The sequence below is a fragment of the Lycium ferocissimum genome, chromosome 9 (assembly GCF_029784015.1).
Source record: "Lycium ferocissimum isolate CSIRO_LF1 chromosome 9, AGI_CSIRO_Lferr_CH_V1, whole genome shotgun sequence".
NCBI classification, from domain to species: Eukaryota; Viridiplantae; Streptophyta; class Magnoliopsida; order Solanales; family Solanaceae; genus Lycium; species Lycium ferocissimum.
In genome coordinates, this window is record NC_081350.1 from 26,683,173 (window position 1) to 26,701,606 (window position 18,434).

Below are 18,434 nucleotides of genomic sequence, written 5' to 3' on the forward strand. Positions count from 1 at the left end.
TTTTAACGGATCTTAAGGGGTGCCTAATACCTTCCCTTTAGATTAATAGAACCCTTACCTAGAATCATTTGGTTTAGTAGATTTTAAATAAAATTAACTTTAGATAATCACTTTAATTACCTTAGGTGCCCTAATTCACCATAAATAATTAGGTGGCGACTCTTAACTTTAAATAACCCCGGAATTACCGGGATGTTGTAAACTATTTTGACTTAGGTTAAAATAGGGTATAACATGGTAAGGATGTCTCTTATGCTCATCTGAGAGTCTTTGGGTGTAAGGCTTTTGTGCATGTTTCTAAGGATGAGAGGTCAAAGTTGGAAGTTAAAACTAGGCAATGTATCTTCAATGGTTATGGTCATGAAGAATTTGGCTATCGTTTCTATGATCCAGTTGAGAAGAAACTCGTTAGAAGCCGTGATGTTGTGTTCTTTGAAGACCAGACAATTGAAGATTTTGACAAAGCTGAGAAAGTTGATTCTCAGAGCAATGGGAGCTTAGTTAATGTTGATCCAGTTCCTGTGACTATTGCACCTAAAGAAAATATTCAAAATAATGAAGAAAGTGATCATGTTCAGAATGACCAGCATGATGTTGTTGATGCTCCAGTGGAAGATGATATAGTTGACGGCAACATTTGCTTATTGATGTTCCGAGAGAGTTCTCTCGAGAAGATCTATTAGAGAGAAAGTACCTTCATCTCGTTATTCTCCCAATGAGTTTGTCTTTCTTGGTGATGGGGGAGAACACGAAAGTTTTGATGAGGCCGCTAGATAGTGAAGAAAAAGAAAGGTGGTTTGATGTTATGCAAGATGAGATTAAATCTTTGCATGATAATCATACATTTGATACAAAGCTTCTAGAGATAGAAAAGCTTTGAAAAACAAGTGGGTTTTTAGGGTGAAACATGAAGATGGTAACCCGAGTTCCACATTTTAAGGCTAGATTTGTTGTCAAGGGCTTTAATCGAAGAAGGGAGTTGATTTTGATGAAATCTTTTCTCCGGTTGTGAAGATGTCATCCATTCGGGTTGTTACAGGGCTTGGCTGCAAGTCTAGAATTTAGAGTGTTGCTGATCGTAGGGATGGCGGTTTCCTTCACACATAGTCGGGAGGGGGAGAATTGTTAGGTTTTTGGGTTTTCCCTTCCTATGTTGAATTAGATTAATAAAACTCAATCCAATTTGGAACAGGCTACTTTTGCCCAAAAATTCCTCTATATATAGGATCAATTTAGGTCTTATTTTTAGAACACAAGAGTGAATTCATAGCAACCATATAGAGAGAAAAACGTGAGAGAGAAAGCATGTTTTCGTCCATAAATTTTCTGGTACAGCAGTCCGCTTTAAATTGCGTTTTCTGATTCGTTAACCGTTGGATTGTGCTGAAATTTGAACTGGTGGTTCTCAACATCTGATTCTTCCACTTCAACGGTGGAGATCGAATTTTGTAGTCTGTAGTTCCAGTTTTCGAGTACGAACAGTAGCGCGTTTTTGGAGTGATTTCTCTCCTTTCTTCACTAGTTTTGGTGCTATTTTTATGTATTGTTTCTCCGTGCTTGGCTTTATTGTTGTAGCCATTTGGAGAATATTATTGTAACTCTCGTTGATTATAGTGGAGCTTTTTGTGGGCCGGAGGTCCCGTGGATATTTCTTTTCACCTTGAAGGGTTTTACGCGTAAATTTGGTGTCTCTTGCATTCGATTTATTTTCCTTGCTTTGCTATTTTATTATTGGTATAAGGTTGTTGCCCGAATTTCCATTTGCGCTAGTGTTTATTGTCTTCTCTTGGTTCAAATAGTGTGGGAAGTTTTGACTTGGGTATTTCTTCTATTCATTACCTCGTCGTGCAATTTGGTTATTGCTTGTTTCTTCCCAACAATAAGAGCCTGTTTAAATTGGCTTAGTTTATGTGATTTTAAGCCAAAATAGCATTTAAGCACTTTTACAGTGTTTGGGTAAGATAAAAAAGTGTTTTTAAGCACTTATTCTTAAGCTAAAATAACAAAAAATAAGTCATAAAGTTAGAATTGCTTATAAGCAATAAGTTATAAAAATTAGCAAACGGCGCATTTTGGTCGAGCTCCTAAAATCGGCTTATTTTAAAAGTACTTTTGGCTAAAAACGGTTTGTATTTGGCCCGATTAATTTAAAAATACTTTTTGAAAGACAATTAGTATTTGACCCGAGCTTTTTAAGGTGCTTCTAAGTGTATTTTTTCCAAAAGTACTTTTCAAAAAAAAGTGCTCTCACCTCATTTTTTTTTTTTTTTAAATAAGCACTTAGTGAAAAAATAAGTATTTTTGAGGGGAAAAATAAGTTTGGCCAAACGGGCTATAAGACTGGTGAGAAAAGGCACTGAATTATTTACAGGCTATTACTAGGAATTAGGTGAGGTCAGGAAGGGGGGAGAGGGAAGTTAAAGTTGAAGGTTTGTTTTATAAAGGGTAGGTCTGAGTTAAAAAATATATATATAAAAACATAAAAAAAAGGTTTCCCTGTGGTTGTTTGGACAAATACCAGATAATACACACTTGCTTTTAGTACAGTCCGGTAAAGGATACCAAAAATCGTTTTGAAACTCCACATTACTAGCACAAAGTGGGGAACGAGATATCTTACCTTTGATTATAACACATCGGTGGGTAGTTACCAGCTCATGACTTCGTTCTATAAGTTGAGGGAAAATCCACATTTGATTTGGGGTTCCCGGTTGGTGTGGTGAAGATAGTATTCAAGTCACACTGTTGCCTGAGACCTCTTCTTAAACAGTCACATTTTTCTTTAATATGCAAAACAGAAAACCTACAATTAACAGTTCCAGTTTGCCATGGCTTATATTCGCTGGTCTGTCTGGTTTCTCAGATGTTTCTCTCAGTTGTAGTGCCAAAATCACTCTCTTACTTCCAGTTCTCTAATTTAAATTGGTTAGTTTGCATATGTTCGAGGCTTGCCCGTGGTAATGTGTAACTCCTTCATGAACTCCATATTGTCTGATCAGGGCTCGTTGATGATATGTTGGCACATTGAAGTAAGGTACTCAAGCAATATGCTTCTTTTCTTAGTTTCTCTTGATTCATTTGTTCAACAAAGGTTTGATTTAAGTAATCTTATTGTTTCCTCCTTTAATCCTTGCAGTTGCAACAGATGGACCATCTAATACACATTTTGGCAAATACTTCATCTATGCACCTTAGGTAATGTAGTGCAAGTATTTTGTGTATTAACTATTAAGTGCTATGGTCCTTTAGCATTAGTACTGTTTCTATCAGCTAATATTTCATAGAATATTTCAAGCCGTCCAATCTAGTGATAATTTTATCTGAGGTATCAGTTAACAAGTTCTCTTACTGATTCAAGGACAGATGAATAAACATTTTGACTTTTCTGTGAACCATAGCGATTTTTGTCATTAAAAACATAATCATATATGGTAGGTTAGGCACAAGTGAGGTTCGAACCAAACCGCAGAGACACAATTAGTATTTAAGTGGAGAGAGATAGGCGGCCCAGGTCATGTCCATCGAATTCGAGCTTTCTTTTCCCACCTTTTCTTACCTCCCATTTTGGAGGATCTATAGCGTTTCCACACTTCCCCTCCAGCAAGACTTGAACCCTGGACCTACCGTTCGTGGGTATTGTGCACCACTTATGCTTCAATGGTAAAATTTTGATGGTTGATGCTTGGGAAGAAAAAAAAAAAGAACCGGAAAAATGATACTTACATAAATAATTCACATATAAAGAAGAATAAACACAAAACAAACTTCCTAAAATAATTGAAATGAAACATTTTCAATCTCTAAAGTATTACGTACTAGCCAACTATTTGTGCCCATGAAGAAAAAATACAACAATTCCACTATAGATTTCAACACCAACATTTAGTTTGCCACAACATTTTGCAGAAATTGCGTTAGGATCTTCTTGAGTCATAAATTAACATCTTCCATTCTAATTCTCTCTTCAGGCAAGTCATTTGTGCATTCAAGAGCTAATTCCATGATTGATCTGAAGCATCTCTCTTTAGAAATAAAATTTTCTTCGTCCAGTGAAAATAGTTTAATGTCCACTACATCCACCAATTGGTCTGGTAATGATTGGCATATCCTTCTTTTCAAGGTGAAGTCCCCAGCGAATAGATCATCCACAGGGCTCCTTCCCGTAAAAGTCTCCATTAATAAAATACCAAAGCTATAAACATCTCCCTTGATTGACATTTTTCCTGCTGATCCATACTCTGCATAAAGATTCATGAAATCTCATTAATGAAAATAATTAACGTCATTTAAAATTTGCAAATTAACTGGGTCATAACATTTGCCAGGTGCCATGTAGCCAATAGTACCCAAGGTCTTGGTATGTGCTATTAGTGTCTCAGCTGTTAGAAGTTTGGATATCCCAAAGTCACTCACTTTGCCACCATATCTCCATCCAAAAGTATGTTACTTGGTTTCAAATCATAATGGACGACTACAAACAAATGACCTCCATGTAAATACTCCATCGCATGAAGCTACATCAATCATAACCCTTTAATCTTTGAGTTAAATCCAAAAATTTATCGGGAGAGTGAAGCCAATATTCGAGGTTTTCATTGGGCATGTACTCTAGCACCAACACTTTATAATCAAAATTGGCACAACTACTTATCACCTTAACAAGGTTTCTATGTTGAATGCTACGTAAAACTTGGCAATCCACATCAAAGCTTCTAAATGCATGTTGCATTTCTGTGTTGAATACCTTTATTGCCACAACCACTCCATCTTCAAGTGTTCCTTTATACACAAACCAAGGCCTCCCCTTCCAACTAAGTTTGCTTCTGTCAAAGTTGTTTGTCCCATGAGCAATATCGCGGTACGAATTCTCCTGTTTGCTTGACCAAGTGTATCAACTAGAGGAAGTCCCTACTCCTTTTTTGGCATTTCAGAAACCAAATGATGAAAATGGTGGTGACTACAACTCCTGAGGAAACTGATGCAAGAACAGAAGTTAAGACTTTGCTCTTTTTTGTTCTTTTAAGGCTACTGACTCTGCATTGCATCACAAGGAAGCGTGATGATCCACATAATGCAGGGTTACCCATGAATGATTTACGAATGGCCCTCCGTCTGGAATTTCACCCGTGAGGCCATTGAACGAGACATTGAAATACGTGAGATGTTCAAGATTCCTCAAATTGATTTCACTTGGGATATGTCCTGTAAAATATATGTCAAATTGTGTGATTAATACACTAAAAAGTCCAACATTGTGTTACAGAATTAGAGTCACTAAGTCACTATAAATAACAGAAAACTGTTAGTTGTATGCTTTATACTTTTTTTTTTTATCTCCAATAATTCAGCAATATGTGTAATATGTCTCAACGTCCTCTTGAAGATGAACAATAATAGCAAGCCTAAGACTGGTTTTTTCTTTTTAGTGCATTTAAATTTAAAATATTGGCAACATGAGAGCTATTCATTTACTTCTTCTGCTATTTTCTTTCCTCTCTTCTTATATGGTAACTGAAGAATAAAATTCGCACTACTAATTTGTTGCTCAGTTAATTATCTTTATGTATATATGTTAATTGTCTCTCCTAAAACTGAATATGGTTTAGAAAAGTGTTACTCCTAACTTTTTGTGTGTTTTAAGGGGTTAATATCACATATAGGGCTATTTAACTATAGCGGGGTTTACTCTGTGGATCCCTTGTCATAAAAAATAAAAAAATAAAAAAATTACATATAAATACAATAAAGTTAAACTTTATTTTGAAATTCTTTAGTATTAATTAGTGATTGATTGCATAAAATTTTATTTGGTTATGCTACGGAAATTCCCTGGATAAATAAGTAAAGAGTATCTGCTAATCAATTTATATCTAAATTTAATCAGATATAACAAAATATAAACAATTCATCTAAAATGAAATAGAAAATATTTTGTGCTAATAGTTATACTAAATGATTGTTTCCTCAGTTCACCATCAGCGGATAAATTTTCTTTTTACCCATTCCTATAAAAACAAAGAGTTCTGAGAGTTTAAATAGAAAACATTTCCTTATATCTTATAATTTAGTAATACCTATCAAGTGAAAGGCAAACTTTATAGAAGGGTTGTGAGACCGACAATTTCACATAGAAGTGAATGTTGAGCCTCTAACAGTAAACATATTGTTACACCCCGTATCTTCGAAGAAGCACTTATCAAGTTTGAAACATAATTACGTTGAGTTATGGTTAAGTAAACCACTTTGGAATATAAGGAGCAAGCATTATTAAGCATATTTAATGAGTAAAGGATGTATATAAGGTATACCGGAAGGTTTTATAAGGAAATGAGTGGAAGAAATGGAGTAGTACGACTTTGGAGAAAGGATGGGTAATGTTTTGTGTGAAAATTTTGGTCCAACTTGGGAGACGAATATCTCTTAGCATATGAAGTGTTTTAATTAAGGTGAAACAAAAGCCTAAAATAAAGTTCGTCGAGTCTAGTTTTCAACGCAACAAACCGCTCGTCGATTGGACTTAAGTAGAGAATTATGGACGTTACAAGTTCGGTGACGGCAGGGCGTGCGTCAGTCTTGCTACGGTGCCAACTTGCTACACTACTACGAAGAAATTGCTACACATGAACCGACCCGAATTTGACCTATATATAAGGGTAATAACCCCTTTTCCATCAGATTTGCTAGAAAATTCAGAAATTGAAGAGAGAGAGTGAGGAAAACAAAAAGTGAGCAATTTTCAAGTAGCGGAGTGAAGAGTTTAGGTCCGGGTAACGCATGGTTGTGATTCTAGTGTTGTTTTGCGGTGGATTTTAGCATGGATATTGAGGATATTGCGGTCTTAACAAGAAAGAAGGTATGAATCTTTCTCTTTTGGTATTATTTAAGACTTATTTACGGAGATAAAGTCGTTAAATAATTGTGTAGTAAGTTGGTTAGTTATGGAAGTTGGAAAACAGCGTGTGGGATGTTTTATGGTACATATTGGTGTTGGAAATGATGTTATTGATATTGGTATTGTTGTTGTTGTTGTTGGTTCTTTGTGAATCGAGATTCCGGGCTAGGAATATAAACAGGGGAAATGCGCGATTTTCGAGCAATATAAAATAGTTTGACTTGAGAGCTTAGCACAAATATACTACGATGAGTCTAACGATTGTGTGAATCACTCTAAATGTAGACTTGTGAGCTCGGACGAATAAGTGTAGATAATTGGAGAATTGTGACGGGTATATTGGGCTCGCTCCTTTCTTTCAAAAGGCATGATTCTTATGGTATGATTTCATAAATACTTCCGTAACCTTCTTGTTTTCAAAAACTAAAAGTCCATGGTTCTTAAAGCTTCTCATGATGTGGAGGATAAGAATAATTTTGTGATGGTGACAACGATAACGATGATTTTGTGTTTTAAGAAGTCAAGTTTATGATTTCAAAGCGAATATGAGAATGTGGAGCTACTTCTAGATTTTCTCAATTTTACTCATTGATGATTACTCTACTTCTAAAGGCTCCAAAGTGTATGTAAAGCTATCCCTTCTTCTTTTTGGCATGAACTACATAAAGTGAGCGAACGACGAACATACATGACTCCAACGAACGCTAATTCTCGGCCGGTACTTGACATGATAGTTGTCTTTGATTCTCAAGTGTTGGGTTCATTCCGATTATTCTGTGAGTCTCGAGATGATGATTTAGTTTGCATATGGTTGCTCACGATATTCTACTCGTGCGTAACGTTAATATATCATTCACCGAGTCCCGGCCGGGTATGTATTCGTGCACGCTTTTCATTGCATTGTTCATCGAGTCCCTCGGCAGAGGGCGGATATATATATATATATGATGATTTCACCGAGTCCCTCACTGTAGGTCGGCACGTATATATATATGATTTCACCGAGTCCCTCGCCGAGGGCGGTACGGTATGTATATAATGATTTCACCGAGTCCCAACATGGGTCAGGGTACTCGTATATTATATATATGACTCATCCATAAGGCACGGATGCATTGGTATCCTTGATTATCATACTTGTCTCTTGTTATCTTCTGCCCTCATACATGATTTTCATTATTGTACTTAAATCGCTTTACATACTCGACATTTTCCGTACTAACCCCTTCTTCTCTGGTTTAGAGCGTTCATGCCCGCGAGTACAGTACACTCCGGTTTGGTGATGCTTCGTTTGTGACTTCGCCTCTACCGCGGGAGAGCTACATTGTTCCGGAGCTTGAGATATTTTTGAGGTAGACCTTTTGACATAGATTCGCTTATATTCTTAGAGGTGCAGCATACGTGGGTCATGGTATATACGGTTTGGTCGGCTTATATCGATGTAGATCGTCTTGACGTCCCCTCAGATAAAGGCGGCCTTGTCGGCTTGCATATTTGTTATGTTTTTTGGTTAACTCGTGATTCTCTTCTTTACGATGTATGATATGACGAGTTCACGGATGCTTTTACGAAGTGTCATATTGTTTCAGTTTCAGTCTGATTATATCTAGTGGGTCGTATATGGGTGCCCAGCTCGGGCACTAGTCATGGCCCATTGATTTGGGTCGTGACACATATCCACAAAATGAGTGTCGTAGAATACATATATTAAGATGGATATGCGAGTCATACAAGATCAGACATTAGAAACTACCACAGTTAGCAATAGACTAAGTAGCACATATAGAAGATAAAATGAGAATTAAGTCTCTTTAGATAGTTCAGTCATGTATACGTAGACCTCCAGATGCACTTGGATGCAGATATGAGACTATATATGGTGATTGAAGGTGTTAAAAAAGGGGACATGATAGATTTAAAATCACATGGAAGGAAGTTGAAAAAATGACCTAGTATCTATTAGAATCCATTTTGACTTAGTGAGAAGTAGATCAACAATTTATCCATAAAGGCTATATCAACTAATTGAGATTAAAGCTTAATCATGTTGGTACCTACACTACTAGAAATTCGTTATTTTCTCACTGAATTTCCCACTAAAACATGCTCAGTGGCTATTCCCACTAATATTTTGATTAAAACAATGAAAAAAGAAAAAATCGTAGTGTTTTCACACAAAAAAATCAAAAAGTTTCCCAGCGTTTCAATGGAAACCTGTTTCCACCATGCGTTTTTTCAGTGAGTTGGCTCGATGGGAAAGATCATGTTTTCACACGAATTTCTCACTGATTCGTCGGGGGGAAAGCCTCTATTTCTAGTAGTGCTCTAACTTAGGTCAATTTTCGCTAGGATGCTTTTAATCTTGTTAGATATTTGTATGTAAACAGAAAATAAGAGAAATTTTAATCTTAGAAAATTTCAATTATTGAACCTTGGATTAAGACGGGACTAAATGGATCAACATGGATATTGAGGACTCATATAACAAACACAAGCTATCACTGAGCCGGTGTTGTAGTTGTTGTTTGAAAGTGAAGAACAAGAGTTATGCTATCATATTCTCTATTACCCCGTGAAATACAAATATTAATTTCTACTAAATGACTTGAAGAGTAAGTTTCGAAATGTCAAAGATCTTAATGCTATGAGGTGAGGAGTTTAAATTTTCCAGGAATAAATGTAGCAGTAAGCAGTTCCACTACTAAAAAATCTCTATTTTCCCACTGAAAAATGTTCAGTGGTTATTTCCAACTGAATGTCGGTGGGAAAACCTAAATAGTAGTGTTTTCACACGGAAAAATTAAGAAGTTTCCCGGCGTTTCAATGGGAACCTGTTTCCCACCGTGAGTTTTTCCAGTGAGCTGGTTCGGTGAGAAAAGGTGGGATGATCATGTTTTATAACACAGATTTCCCACTGAATGTCAGTGAGAAAAACCTCTACTTCTAGTGTTCTGTTGAACATTGTTAGACCTAGAACCAAAATGAGTACCTGTTAAGTTATTCCATCCAACAAATAGATGTTGAAGTTTTGTCAAGTTCCACATGTGTCTAGGCAAGTTTCCTGTAGGATAGGACATCACAAGAAATTATCCTTTCATAGCGTATGATTGTTTTCACTAAAAATTGTGAGAACTTTGTTGTCAGTCAGTACACCAAAAGGGGCAGACAAAGAAAAAGATTCAGTATTTTTACCTCTGAACTGGTTATATGATAAGGACAAATATGTAAGCTCTTTGCATTTGTCTAAATTGCTTGGAAGTTGGCCAGAGAGTTGATTCTTTGCTAAGTGTAAGCCCTCCAGCCGCGGAAGATTATGGCAAATGTCATTCGGCAAAGTCCCAGACAATGCATTAAGACTCAGATTGATGATCTTCAAAGAAGGGACATTGAAGATGACAAAGGAACAGATCCAAAGAGCTCATTTTCAGAAAGATCCAGCGACTCGAGCCTTCTCAGTAATCCAAGACTTGCTGAAATTTGACCTGCGAGATTATTTATCGACAAGGACAAGTACTTCAGACTCCTCAAATGGCCGAGTCCGATTCGCCATGGAAGCTGTTGTTGCCAATGTCTAAGAAACTAAGAAAGGAGAGGTTCCCAATTTCTTTCGCAATTAAACCTCGTAATCTTAGGCCATTGAGGTCTAATACTGTCACTCGTTGATGCTTTTTACTGCAAGAAATGCCTATCCAATTGCAAATTTCAGTCCCTTTTGTCCAGTTCTGTGACAACATTTTATTTGGGTCTGAAGTTATATGAGCTTTGAAATCTAAAAGAGCAGCCTCATCAGGTGAAATGTTCCCGGAAGAAGCTGCATTAGTATCTAAGAGGTACATTAACAAAAGGAATGCTATAATCATAGTCCTCGCAACCATTTTGTGCAACTTCTCTAGCTATTTGAGTGGCAATTAGGAAGTGCCTGTGTTTTAATTTCCTTATCAAGTACCATCTATATATATACGTGTACTAGTAAACTTGTTCGCGCTTTGCGGTTATAGAAAATAATAGTAATTTCACGAAATGACCATATAAAAATCTTGAGATGAAAAAGATAAACTAAATCTTATATGATATTCGATCAGGGGTGTAATTACAGTACTTCAAGCACCATACTTACAAGTCAAATAAATCGAAATCTTGTTATGTAAACTTAAGCATTTCTTAATCAATTAGCTCGTTCGTTTCTTTAAAATGAAAACAATAAATTTCTTATTTTTTGGAAACAATAATGTCTTTGATTAATAATTTACATATTAAGTTGTAAAATATTTTTTGAAGTTTATCATATTTTGAAAAAATTAACAAAGAAGATATGTCAAATAAAAAGTAAAAGAAAATACAAAACAAATAAATCCGCACCTTTTGACCAATTATCTTTTCTTCAACTTTTTCATGTTTCCCATTCTTCTTTCCATTTTTTCCTCTTTAATAATATTTTGTAGCATTATATTAAGAAAATCATTTATGGAAGGAGAGGATATTTTTGGAGCAAAACATGAATTATCCCTGGCTGCTATTTCCTTGTTTCTTTGGTTTTCTTTAGTTCCTTATTGTTTCTCTTTCTTTAGTTACTTGAAAGTACTAGTTAAAACTTACGCACATATATTCTTATTTTGGGAATCAAATGCTCCCATAAATATAATATTTGTATGAGCAGATTAAAATACAAATAGTAGAAAAAGAAAAAAAAAGTTCTTAGTCAGCATGAAATTTCAGCGCACTTACAACTTTGGAAATTATTCATTATGAAATTGAATTATAAAAAGTGAATCACTACTTGTGAAGACAGAACAAACTTAATTGACAAGGGACGAAGGACTTTGTCCGAGCCTCAACACATATACATATTTTTGGTTCTTTCGGAAACTTCTTCCGATGAGTCCCTGGTATCCTCTTGTTTAATTTCGATCTCAATTTTTTCACTTTTCTCATTATATGTTCCTCTACCTTCGTTCTTCACCAAATTTTCAGTTTTCCTTCGCTCTCTTACAGACTCCGCTCCTCTTTAAGTAGTTTCTTCTTCAATTGAATATAATCAAACTAACGGCTCTCCTTCACCTCATATGTCCCAATTCCTCTCCGTCGTCGTCCAACGCCTCCGCAGTGGCGTACGCAAGATTTTTTGTAAGCGGTGTCGACATTTAAAGAAGTAAACAAATGAATAAATTGTTATAACGTCATGTTAAAAGAATATTTAAATCATATTAATAAAACATAACCCACATTAAAAAAATATTTAAATCATATTAATAAAACGTAACTCACATAAGAAAAGAACTTATAAAAAAATAGTTACAACGTAACTCACATAAAACGTAATATTTAAAATTGATTCTAGCTCGGCTGGTAAGTTTGGTCTGTTTAAAGTTAGGAATGATCAAGTCTCGCATTGTTTAGCAGATTTAAAAGGGTGAGGCAATCAAAAAAATTAAATATATCAGCCAAACGTCCAGCAGGGAATCGAAATCAAGACTCTAGTGTATAGAGCAAGGTGCTAGACGACCAACGAGCTAGGCTCTACTTATGTTAAAATTGTGTCACTTGCTATAAGTTTTTAGATATATATATATATATATATATATATATATATATATATATATATATATATATATATATATAAAGTTATATATATATAACGAAAGGTCGGATGACACCCCTCGGCATAACGTGGGTCCGCCCCTGTGCTTCCGTTGACTCTACTGTCTGCACTCTTGTTTCGTCTCATGTACCTCCATTACATCCAACCTTAAAACTTCCCTATATCCGGGAAAAAAACAAAAGACTCCAAGTTGATAACTACACCTCCAACTAGATTTTGTTAATTGGTGAATGATAATGTGAAAAACTTTATATAGATATGAGAGAGTAGAGTACATTTGATTCATTCAAAGGATTTTGGTAACTGAAAAGCCACATTGTTGAATCATTCATGATGTAACGGAACCATCATAATCAGTGCATTATCATGGTGTATTAAATGATTAAGAAATGGGTGAGTGAGTAATAATTGTATCGATCAATAAGGTCTTTTTACCACACTGTTTTGGCCACAATGGGGTAAATTCATATGACTATTTAGGTCAAATTTAATAATTTATGCTTACTTAATGTCATTTCTATCTTTTCTTCTCAAAGTTTATCTTAATTTAAAATTATATAATAGAAGTTATGGTAGTTTTCACATAAGTGTGGCCAAATTTGGGTCAAATTGGTATGGCAATTTAACAACTCTCTCGATGTATAGGCCCTTGCAACGTTATTGCTTGAGATAATTGGTAAGTAAATAGTAATTATTGCGTTTAATATTCAGAGCGTTGGAGATAACTAAGATAGTTAAATGTTTGATCACTAATTGCAAAAGTAATAGCAGTGACTTTTGGGCTTTGTAAACTGAAAACATTAAAGATGGATAATTAAGAGAATGTAATTAATTAAGAAATGAATTTCCTATTTTTAATGTCATATAAATAGGAAAAAATAGGAAAAATGTCAAAAAATAAGAGAAAAGATAATAGGAATGGTGCCCATAGAGAGGTGCCACATCACCTTGTTTATGTCTAGGTTTATATTATATATAGATATAGATTCATCTAATTGCTTCAACATTTGTCTAATTAATTAACGCAATAATGATATCATGTATTAGCACTAGTTTACCGCAAAACATAGAATCTAGAGTTCAATGTCAATGATCAACAATTCAACATATATAAGTAATAGTATGTTTGGACATTGTCTTTTTTTAGCATGTTGCTGAAGTTGACTGCAATTCACTGCTAAAGGGAAACCATTGGTTGTGGAATTCCATAGCTATAGTTAAATAATTTACTTGGTTATATGCCTTAAATATTCATGTCTAGATTCAAGATTAAAGAGTAAAATCACGATTAAAATATTGTAGTTTTAGGCTATAATGTCGTCATCCGAATGCAAACCTCTGGGTTAGATGCTTGACGAAAGAATGTTAAGTATTACGGTCCAGTTGGTGAATCTAACATGTAATGTGCGGTTTTATGTGGACCAAATAGCTTTTGCTAGATTTTTTGTATGTATTAAGAAATTCACTCAAGATTTATAAATATTTGGCTGTGAGCCCAGTTATTATAAGTAGCATATTAACTTGAAGTTGGTGTAGGGGTCGATAAACTTCAAATCTTGTTTCCGCCTCTGATTAATTGGGTTTCTTGATTTTCTCAAGAAATATGAAAGATTAAGACCGTTCGTAAGGGGAGGAAATGATAAAAACTAAGTCAGGTTTTCAAGAGCTCTAGATTGTTTCTAAATTTGACGAAAAATATGCAATTACAAACTTGAATTAATAAATTGCATGGCATCACTGTACACGAGGCAGACTCATTCAAAGTCAGTCAATATTTGAAAGAAACTTTTGCCTAGTTCTTTTGGTAAACTCAGATTCTGCTTGTTGCATCTCTCAGTTGAAACAGAAAATGGAGTTTCCCAATTTTATATTACTTGGCTTATTCTAACTTCTGGTGCAGAATCTGCAGATAGCCAATGTTATTTATATATATATATATAATAAAAAAAAAAAAAAAAAAAAAGCAAATTTAGGTTCGTTGTACTTTGAAGGAGTATCTATACCTTTATTGGGAAAGTCATCTGTTATCACACACAACTATACACGGATCATCCAATTCATGTATGCTTTCCTAATTGGGGATTCAAAGTTAATCTTGTCAAAGTAAGCATGACATATTTTGCTTCTGAAATCAGTATAATTAGAAGTCTAATATATACAAGCAGCGGCGGAGCTGAATCCTATAGTACTTTAATGCAGAGTATAAACTGCTGTACAAAATCACTAAATTTAATTTACAATAAATAGTAGGCCTGAACCCATAATTTTAAAAATGCAATAGCAATTTTAAAAATGCAATAGCTTCAATCGTAAAAACCTTAAACATTAAACTCATAGAGTTTAAATCCCGAATCTGCTTGTAATTACCAGATGTATAACAAAATATTAATTGGAAAAAAAATCCATAGGTGATGTGTACGGATGCAATTGATGATATAGTCACGACACCAAATCGAGTTGATTGCAACTAGAATGAATGTTTTCATTATTACGTAATGTTGGAACTAATAACAACACAATAAAGTTAAGTATAACAAACTTTGCATTAAGAGGTGGTTTGGTTTGAAGTGTCAGCAAAACTAATCTAGTATATGAATTGGTATTGTTTATGCAACGTTTAGTAAGAAATTAGTAAATTTGTACAAAATTAGGTTTTTGTAATGATTGAAAAGTAATTTTGCAATAACTATATATATCTGTAAATTTCCTTATAAAAAAATATTCTACACATATAAGCTTGTAATCCAACTATACATATTTGCGAAATTTAAACAATATAAAACTAAATCAAAACTACTCAATGAAAACTCACTTATATTTTATTGTAGATAAATAATCATAATAAAAAGAGATAGTTCCAACTTCGAACAGCACAACAACAACATGCAAATTATTCGTGTCTTTTTGACCAAATTTTCTTCACTAATTTTTCTTCATCTTCCTTAATCAGGTATCACGTTCTTGTAAACTTGTATGTACATTTATTTATTCGTATGTTTCATTCATATCCTTTGTTACAAGCACTAAATATTCTTTATAATTTCATAGTACATGTTCTTTTGTACACACATTTCACTTTTCAATATTAGAAGAAAATTTTAGAAGTCTATCTAATTGACATAAGTATTAAATGCTTGGAAAAAAGAAAAACAGACAAAGACACTTTTTTTTCTTCAAAAAGAACACGTACAAACCAGTCAAATTGTCGTGAACTAAGTCGGTAATGTAACTTAAACAACGGCCACGTCTTTAATATGCACCTTAAGAATCAACACACTATCGAATGGAATGGAATTTATAGCCTCAAAGTAGTTCCCAAGAGAAAGACCATATAGAGCCTCAAAAGTACTGAACGAATTCGGAGAATTAAGATAGGAGGAGGATTTATAACATCTTTGATTATTTCTTCTGAATTTATCGAAGTTAATGACACTGCTCCACTATTTATGCATTCTTTTCACAATTTAGCTTTTTGATATTTGGTGGCACTGAGTCTAATCTCTTCAGTTTTAAAAAACGAAGCTAAACATATATATATATATATATATATATATATATATATATATATATATATATATATATATATATATATTTGAGAAAAGTAGTATTAAAAAAAAATTACATAAGATATTTTCATATAATCTTTCTAAGAAATAACAGACCAGACATTGATTTTTATAAAAAAGGGTGCCTTTTATTTTTTCTATTTTTGTGAAATTCACAAGGAGTAGAATTAGAACTTTTTTTTTAAGGTAAAAAAACATAAGTAGACAATAATATAATAATATTTACATACTCATAGCAGGTAAAAATAATTAACATTTCATGACAGTTAAGAGTTTTATATATAGTAAACCAATTGCTGTGAATACGAGAACCATTTAGACGTGAATAACATAAATTCCTATAATTTCGTTCATATTTGTAACTACTTTTGTACAGTATCATACTTATTTATTACTCTAAAAAGAAATTCCCAGCGTTTTTTCAAACCTTTTCTACTTCCTTCTTATTCTAACTAACCTCGTTTCATTGTTCATCCATTGAAAATAAAATCAAAGTGTTTAATTCAACACGATTAGAAATGGAATGTTGAACACAATTTAGTACAATAACTTCAGTGTTGATAGCACCTTTCTGGACATGGAGTGTGATTCGTATTATATGTAGTATAATAAAAGTGTTATACATAGAATAATATTCGTATAATTAATTACACCTTTTATGAGAGATTATATATAACTCGTATAATTTAATTATACACTGTATCTAAATTTTTATATACCTCTTATAATTTTATTATACGTTATATACTAAATTATATTATGTATATTGTACGTGTGGATGATTACTGTGATTCTAACCCTTCCTGCATCAAATATATATAGCCTTGCGTAAATCCTGCATAACTCTAAGCCAGCAAGAAGAAAATATGGATATGAATGGAGAGATGAGCAATAGCAGATGAGGATGTATTAGTTAAAGAGAGAGAAATGAGAAATATAAGTATTAATCGGTTAAACAAAAGAGATTAACAATCATAAAGGACTTGCCTTTTACCAAAGAGATAATAAATGATAATAATGATATAACTGAATCCCTAATCTTAAGGGATATTTTTTCCATATAATATTTTTACAATGTGTTCTTTTTGAAGAATTTTAGAAGCTATGCTAATTACGTGCTTAAAATTAATACCGTGACTAATGGTTTAATTTTCTCTTTTTTTAATGTATACTCATTAACGTTTTTGCATAAAAATAGTCAAAGGCATACACGGCCTAATGGCCCTAATATATCACTGGGACATCAAGCTAAGTAAGATTACATGTTAGATTGCTAGATTTATGTTTGCATTAGACAACACTAGATCTGATAACACACCATTTGCTCCACCAGATATATCTTCACCAAGGAGCAATTTTGCAATTTTTTCCCCTTCATCAGCTTCATCTATCAATGGCAAAAGGAAAATTGACATCAGAAACTATAGTACCTTGACAAATCTGCTTCCACCTCAAGAAATTCACAGCCATTGAAGATCATAAATAAGTTCCACGTTCTAAATTCAAATGGAAAAAAAAAAAACAATGTAACATTAATTGAAAACAATAATTATCATCTAAAAATAACACATAAATGAATCATCAAAAAACATTAGCTGGATAAATAAAATTACCTACACTAAAGTATAAAAAATGAAAAGAGAACAAACAATATTTGAATCACTTGAAGTATCAGAACATGATCAAAAGATTGAATATAAATAGGATGAAGATAAAGAGACTCAAGCACATTGTAAACATTGAGTAATTGGAAATAAGGAATAACGCACACTGAGGAGTTATTACATATCAATATTCAGTATTAATTGCAATTAATGCAATTGATTATAATGGGATCATTATTCACAAAGAAAATGAGGAAATTAAAGAGAAAAAAGGGAATCGAATTAAAGCCTTTTCAATGGGACGTTTAGCATCTGTTTGGAATAGGAAGAGTGGAGTATTAATTATTGAGCAATTAATATTGTTACAATATGATACATTAAAAATAGGAGAAAAAATCAAGAAAAGGAGTAGAAAAGGCCAAAAAAAAGATAAAAAAATAATTGTGTTTCTTGGCCAAAGAGAGGTGTCACGTCACTCTCTTATTGCCTAGCTTTATATTATATATAGATATAGATATAGATTGTGCATTAATAGTTAATTTTTGGATAAATTTATTCTGCTTTTAGTTATTAGTATTAAAATTCGTATAACTACTGTGGATTTTAATACCGGTAATGAAACGTTGTTTAACCAATATATTCATACGTTAACGAGAATTTACGTATTATTTTATACGGGATATATAAAAGATGAAATAAGTAATGCATATATAAGCACATGTAAAGACGAAATTTCTCTTACAATCGGTAATCCCTAAAATATATTCTCGTAT